At 41.8% G+C, this 7968-nt stretch overlaps 1 protein-coding gene across 1 annotated transcript in view; it reads right to left on the reverse strand.

Moving 5' to 3' along the window:
- LOC110499472 (annexin A4) overlaps positions 1-3847 on the reverse strand; it is a 21018-nt gene extending 17171 nt beyond the window's left edge. The window contains exons 1-2 of the mRNA XM_090213116.1: positions 3743-3847; positions 2967-3110 (exon numbers count right to left, since the gene is read on the reverse strand). The gene's annotated coding sequence lies outside the window, so the exon portion shown is untranslated. The remainder of the gene's footprint in view (positions 1-2966; positions 3111-3742) is intronic.
- Positions 3848-7968: the final 4121 nt, after the last annotated feature.

Here is a 7968-nt window from a genome sequence, read left to right on the forward strand (position 1 = left end):
AGGGGTAGGCAATCATGGCCCTGGAGGACTACAGACACTTTATGTTTTCCATATAACAGACCTGAAGACCAGGTGTGCTGAATTTAGCCAATCACTGAACTAATCAATTAACTCAGATGATCAGGTGTGGTGACTAGTTGAAACAAAATGCTGAAGTACCGGAGATACTCCACAAACATGGTTGTCTACTCCTGGTATAAAGGCATAGTTCCCATTCGGCTAAAAATATCCTGAAAGTATACTACAAAAGTAAAATATCCTGGAAGATGAGGACTCGGTGAACTACGTGGAAGTACCATGGATGGATGAACGATAATGACTCTGGGTTCAATTGAACGAATGGATACTATTACAACCTATTGACCAGTAATTCCATCACCAGGGGCCAAATCCACAAAGCGTTTCAGAGTAGAAAATCAGTCATAAGTTCTGAGAATAAAGACATTTAACTCCTGCTCTTATGGGTAAAAATAAAAACATTTAACTCCTGCTCTTATGGGTATAAATAAAGACATTTAACTCCTGCTCTTATGGGTAAAAATAAAGACATTTAACTCCTGCTCTTATGGGTAAAAATAAAGACATTTAACTCCTGCTCTTATGGGTAAAAATAAAGACATTTAACTCCTGCTCTTATGGGTAAAAATAAAAGCTATGCATGAAGCCTTGAGTCATAACAAGTGTCATTATTGTCATATTTTGGTCATTGATCTACACAAAATATTCCATCATGTCAAAGTGGAAAGAAAATTCTACAAATTAGCATTTAACAACTAAAATATAGTTGGTGCATAAGTATTCACCCCCTTCTTTGAGGCAAGAATACATTAGTTCAGATGTAAGATTTGGCTTAACAAACGACAAAGTTATATGGACTCACTGGGTGTGAAATAGTAATAATGATGAATGCCTACCACTTCCTCTGTCCCTCATACATACATATTTTAGTTCCCTCAGTCAAGTAGTGCATTTCTTTTTTAAATATATATATATATTTTATTTTTTTTATTCATTTATATTTTTAATCCCAGCACCCGTCCCCGCAGGAGGCCTTTTGGTAGGCCGTCATTGTAAATAAGAATTTGTTCTTAACTGACTTGCCTAGTTAAATAAAGGTTTAAATAAAAACAATAATAACAAATCAGACATTGAATATCTCTTTAAGCATGGTCAAGGTAATAATTATGTTGCGGATTATGTATTAAACCACCCAGACACATCAAAGATGCAGGCGTCCTTCTGAACTGAGCTGCAGGACAGGAAGGAAACTGCTCAGGGATTTCACCATGAGGCCATTGGTCATTTTAAAACAGCTACAGAGTTCAATGGCTGTGATGGGAGAAAACTGAGGATGGATCAACAACATCGTAGTGACTCCACAATAATGACCTAAATGACAGAGTGAAAAGAAGAATACGAATATACAGAATAAAAATATTCCAAAACACATTTTTTTCCCCCTTCGGTGTGTGTACTTCACTGCATTTAGATTTGGGATATCGCTTTTCAACAGTGAAAGTAAAATGGCCGGAGGACGTCTTTAACATAATGTTAAAACCTACTCTGAGCTGGGAGTTTTTTTGTTGTCTTAAAACAGGTTTACATCAGCACTCCTCCTTTGAGACGCTCCTCGGACTGGTTAACCCAGACTGAGCAATTTAACAAGTAACATATGAAGGGCGACTGGGTGTCCCCTACCCTACAGCACGCCCTCTCGCATCGTCACACATTCCAGCATCTCCATGGAATCTAACCTAAACATCGATTTATCGGAATAAACAGACCAGTACAGCCTAAAGCAAAGTTTAAGGTGCCGTTGCCCTGCTCTGTCATCGACTGACATATTTCTACAACACATGGGGCGTGTTCCTCTGCCCAGGCGTTGCTGATGCCTGCCATATTTTACAACGCCTGGATTGGTATTTTACATACCATCTAACCACAATATACGTTAAAACAGTCCGTCGATGACATGGCACACAACAATTTGAGCAGGGTAACGCAACTACGACGTGGTTATGGTGCTTTCACGACAACTGGGAACTTTCGGAAAAAAACGGACGGAAAGTCAGAGCTCTAGAAATATGCCCAAGTTTTAAATCCCCCCCACCCCAGAGTTCCCAGTTGTCTTGAACACACTGAAGTCAGAAGTGGGATATTTCCCGAGTTCCCCGTTGTTTTGAACGTGGCATCTGCTAATACCTAAAAAATACCTATCCAGGCCGTTGTAAGATCTGTCAGGGTGCAGCAACGCCTGGGCAGAGGAACGCCCCATTAGGACACTCATTGCTCCAGAACTAGCTTCGAACACAAGAAATGTATCCGTCAATAGGCTCCTTTGATTTGAACGCTACAAAATAACACCACAACGCTAGTAATTTCCTACTCCAGTAAAACAACGTCATTAAGGCTACATTAGGAGTGCTACAATGTAACCTTCCAGCCAACCAGAATCGGTGGTCTCACATGTTTCGTGTAAAACACATGCTGAAAAAACATTAATAATAATATATATACTAGGCTACACTGAAGCTGTTACATAATATTACAATCTAGCCTTCCAAGATGTCACATTGTGGCTAATTACACATCCTTGAATTTGAGACAAAATGGCAGTTTGAGATTAAAGTACTTCAGAGCGTACTTAAAATCTGGTCGATCTGCCCTTAATGCAGGATAGTAATAATAAGAAAACTATTGTAGACTATTAAATTATAACAATTAAACCGTGACCAATAACTAAACCCAGGATCGTTCACAAATAAGAGCGATTTTAAATGGCGATTGTTAGATGTTGTAACGAGATGCGGATATGCGAACGGCTTCACATTCGTTATATAAATAAAGACACTCAGAAGCTTAAACCTGCACACAATTCTAGGACATGTCGAGTTGGCTTAGATCTGTATAAAACCTAACATTGAAGATTTATAACCCTTTTCAAAGCAAAATAACTTGTGTCTTACTTGTTTCTGACGCTCGGGAATGTTGAAGGGAAGCGATTGAATCAGGAAGAGTTTAAAGATGGTTGCGCAGTGTAGTTGTGGGTGGGTTCTGTTCCTGATTTCAGCCTTGTTTCCACCAGAGGTTTCCACTGTGTTGGCAACAACCTTTGCATAGAACAAACAGTCAAGTCATTCACTTTGAGTCAAATACAACAACAAAAAAATGCTTTGAAAGGTTTATAGTCTAATCACAGTCTAGACATGATCTGTCTATAGTCTTAATTTTAATGTATGCCTTATGTTTCAGTGTTTTGAAATGTAAATTAATAAGTAGGTCTTGCAGTACAGAAATTGTAAGACACAGTTAGGTCTAATGACCTATGAATTGCATGTCTTTTCTTTGGGATTTATAGAAACAAATATGGATATGTCGGTTCACACAGTGACTTAGATATGTTAATTTAGAAGTAGCCTATTTAAGAAACAGAATACACCATCCTTAGCAAACAACACGTTTTAAGTTGTGATGTTCGACAGTATTGCATTGCAGTGAACGGAGTGGGCGGAGAACGGAGCCACAGTATTAAACCAGTTGGCCGGCACAAAACCAATTTAAATTATACAGACTCTTAATGAGTAACTCCAATAACAAATGGTATTTATACATTTTTATTGGTTAGTATATTTCTTTAAATAATACACACTAGCTTTTCAACATACCAGTATTTGTTAAAACGTATCATAAATGCTGGTATAAATAATAAAATATTACGAATGAAAGTACATCCAATTCCCACCGTGGTCAGTCCATGTCAAGCAAAGAGACCGGTGTTCTTAATGTTTTGTCTACTCAGTGTATATTCCCAAAGATTACTATGTCTTTACAAGTGGAATTATGTTTTGAGGGCGGGGGAAAAAAAATCTGTGATTGTGCTGCCAGCGTAATATCCTCCTGCAAGGAGAATGTTAAATGTCTGGCGTTGTCTTGGTTACCTCTGTACACATCACATTTTAGTCGTCAAATACGCCAAAAACAACAGGTTACACTTTACAGTGAAATGCTTACTTAGAGGCCTTTATTAGTTTTATTTTATTAGTTTTAAGAAAAAGAAGGGTTAACTAAAAAAAATAAGAAAATAAAAGTAACAAATAATTAAACAGCAGGAGTAACATAACAATAGAGAGGCTGTATACAGGGGGTACCGGTACAGTCAATTTGGAGGCTATATACAGGGGGTACCGGTACCGAGTCAATGTGGAGGCTATATACAGGGGGTACCGGTACTGAGTCAATGTGGAGGCTATATACAGCTGGTACCGGTACCGAGTCAATGTGGAGGTTATATACATGGGGTTCTGGTACAGAGTCAATGTGGAGGCTATATACAGGGGGGGACTGGTACAGAGTCAATGTGGAGGCTATATACAGGGGGGGACTGGTACCGAGTCAATGTGCGAGGGCACCGGATAGGCGAGGTAATTGAGGTAATATGTACATGTAGGTAGAGTTAAAGTGACTATGCATAGATAATAAACAGAGAGTAGCAGCAGTGTAAAAAGAGGGGTCTGGGTAGCCCTATGATTAGTGTGAGGGGGAAAAATTATGTATTCACCTTATTTATTGGATATGTAATAATTATTTACTAAACAACCAGTGAGATATTTCTGTCCTGCTAATGCTGAGTTTTATGGTGTCCACTATAGCTTCCTGCACACAACGGGACATGTCGAGGACATGGATTTTACTAGAAGCTGACAATAGAATGATGTCTTGTGATAAAAAAAATGAAACAGCCACATTCTATGATACATACTCCGGTCTGATTGAGCCTGCATTCCATAGACACTATATGGTGTATGTTTAGCCAGGATAGAAGAGTAGAACAAAGGCCTCAATGGTCCTCAGATATCCTGGCATCTGGGAAATTAGGCCAGGGTGGGGGGTTAAGATATAGAGTTCAGTGTGTCAAATCGGAGGGCCTGTTGTCCGGGCCTCTGACAGTCTCTATGGGGGTGCCACAGGGTTCAATTCTTGGACCGACTCTCTTCTCTGTATACATCAATGATGTCGCTCTTGCTGCTGCTGAGTCTCTGATCCACCTCTACGCACACGACACCATTCGGTATACTTCTGGCCCTTCTTTGGACTTTGTGTTAACAACCCTCCAGACGAGCTTCAGTGCCATACAACTCTCCTTCCGTGGCCTCCAATTGCTCTTAAATGCATGCTCTTCAACCGATCGCTGCCTGCACCTGCCCGCCCGTCCAACATCACTACTCTGGACGGTTCTGTCTTAGAATATGTGGACAACTACAAATACCTAGGTGTCTGGTTAGACTGTAAACTCTCCTTCCAGACTCACATCGAACATCCGAAGTTACATCTAGAATTGGCTTCCTATTTCGCAAACAAAGCCTCCTTCACTCATGCTGCCAAACATACCCTTGTAAAACTGACCATCCTGCTGATCCTCGACTTCGGCGACGTCATTTACAAAATAGCCTCCAACACTCTACTCAATAAATTGGATGCGGTCTATCACAGTGCCATCCGTTTTGTCACCAAAGCCCCATATACTACCCACCACTGCGACCTGTACGCTCTCGTTGACTGGCCCTCGCTTCATACTCGTCGCCAAACCCACTGGCTCCAGGTCATCTACAAGACCTTGCTAGGTAAAGTCCCAACTTATCTCACCTCGCTGGTCACTATAGCATCACCCACCTGTAGCACGCGCTCCAGCAGGTATATCTCACTGGTCACCCCCAAAACCAATTCTTACTTTGGCCGCCTCGCCTTCCAGTTCTCTGCTGCCAATGACTGGAACGAACTGCAAAAATCTCTGAAACTGGAAACACTTATCCCCCTCACTAGCTTCAAGCACCAGCTGTCAGAGCAGCTCACAGATTACTGCACATGTACATAACCCATCTAAAATTTTGCCCAAACAACTACCTCTCCCCCTACTGTATTTAATTATTTAGCTCTTTTGCACCCCCATTATTTCTATCTCTACCTTGCACATTCTTCCACTGCAAATCTACCATTCCAGTGTTTTACTTGCTATATTGTATTTACTTTGCCACCATGGCCTTTTTTTTTGCCTTTACCTCCCTTATCTCACCTCATTGTATATAGACTTGTTTCTACTGTATTATTGACTGTATGTTTGTCTTACTCCATGTGTAACTCTGTGTTGTTGTACGTGACGAACTGCTTTGCTTTATCTTGGCCAGGTCGCAATTGTAAATGAGAACTTGTTCTCAACTTGCCTACCTGGTTAAATAAAGGTGTTCTCAACTGGCCTACCTGGTTAAATAAAGGTGTTCTCAACTAGCCTACCTGGTTAAATAAAGGTGTTCTCAACTAGCCTACCTGGTTAAATAAAGGTGTTCTCAACTGGCCTACCTGGTTAAATAAAGGTGTTCTCAACTAGCCTACCTGGTTAAATAAAGGTGAAACAAAAGAAATAAAAGATAACACCAGGTGCAGGTTGAGCCCAAAGTGGCTTATGGTACCTCCCAATCTATATGGTAAGGGTGGAATCAAGCACTCTGGGTATTAGCTAAATAAACTGTGCATTGTCTGTAAAGGGAAGGCTCTCATCCTAACAGTCAGTCAAGACTGTTGGGCTGACGGTTTCATTATTACAATAATGAATCAATATTAAATAATGATTGTTTGAAGAAATGACAAAGTCTCTCTCAGTATTGAATTTCCACAATATTAGCTGTTCGGGAATCTTATGGCTTGGTGGTAGAAGCTGTTAAGAAGTCCTTTGGACTTGGCGCTCCAGTACCGCTTGCCATGCGGTAGCAGAGAGAACAGTCTATGACTTGGGTGAAGTCTTTGACAATTTTTAGGGCCTTCCTCTGACGTACTGGTCCGTACACGCACTACCCTCTGTAGTGCCTTGCGGTCGGAGGCCGAGCAGTTGCCATACCAGGCAGTGATACAACCAGTCAGGATGCTCTCGATGGTGCAGCTGTAGAACCTTATGAGGATCTGAGGACCCATGCTAAATGTTTTCAGTCTCCTGAGGGGGAATAAGTTTTGTCGTGCCCTCTTCACAACTGTCTTGGTGTGCTTGGACCATGTTAGTTTGTTGATGATGTGGAGTCCAAGAAACTTGAAGCTCTCAACCTGCTCCACTACAGCCCCATCGATGAGAATGGGGGCGTGCTCGGTCCTCCTTTTCTTGTAGTCCACAATCATCTACTTTGTCTTGATCACGTTGAGGGAGAGGTTGTTGTCCTGGCACCACACTGCCAGTTCTCTGACCTCCTCCCTATAGGCTGTCTAATCGTTGTTGGTGATCAGGCTGTTCCGATGACACAACAAACTTGATGAGTGTTAGCTAATACGAGTCGTGCCTGGCCATGCAGTCATGAGTGGACAGGGAGTACAAGAGGGGACTGAGCACGCACCCCTGAGGGGGCACCGTGTTGAGGATCAGCGTAGCAGATGTATTGTTACCTACCCTTACCACCTGGGGGTGGCCCGTCAGAAAGTCCTGGATCCAGTTGCAGAGGGAGGTGTTTAATCCCAGGGACCTTAGCTTAGTGATGAGCTTTGAGGGCACTATGGTGTTGATCGCTGAGCTGTAGTCAATGAATAGCATTCTCACATAGGTGTTCCTTTTGTCCAGGCGGGAAAGGGCAATGTTGAGTGTAATAGAGATTGCATCATCTGTGGATCTGTTGGGGCGGTATGCAAATTGGAGTGGGTCTATGGATTCTGGGATAATGGTGTTGATGTGAGCCATGACCCGCCTTTCCAAGCACTTCATGGCTACAGACGTGAGTGCTACGGGTCGGTAGTCATTTAGGCGGTTTACCTTACGCTTCGATCACACCGACAGTCATTGCATTTTAGTACACCAGAATTACATTCATTTCCAATCAGCATTGTGTTGCAGTGCTTTCAGTGTGGTGCGTACGTTGGATTTTATCGAGCGTATGCGTCAAACTGTATGGGCAGACGGCTTGACAGCAGGTGAATGTTGAACTTTTGCAAAATACA

The sequence above is a fragment of the Oncorhynchus mykiss genome, chromosome 20 (genome assembly GCF_057628025.1).
Source record: "Oncorhynchus mykiss isolate SJ-2025 chromosome 20, ASM5762802v1, whole genome shotgun sequence".
Classification (NCBI taxonomy): domain Eukaryota; kingdom Metazoa; phylum Chordata; class Actinopteri; order Salmoniformes; family Salmonidae; genus Oncorhynchus; species Oncorhynchus mykiss.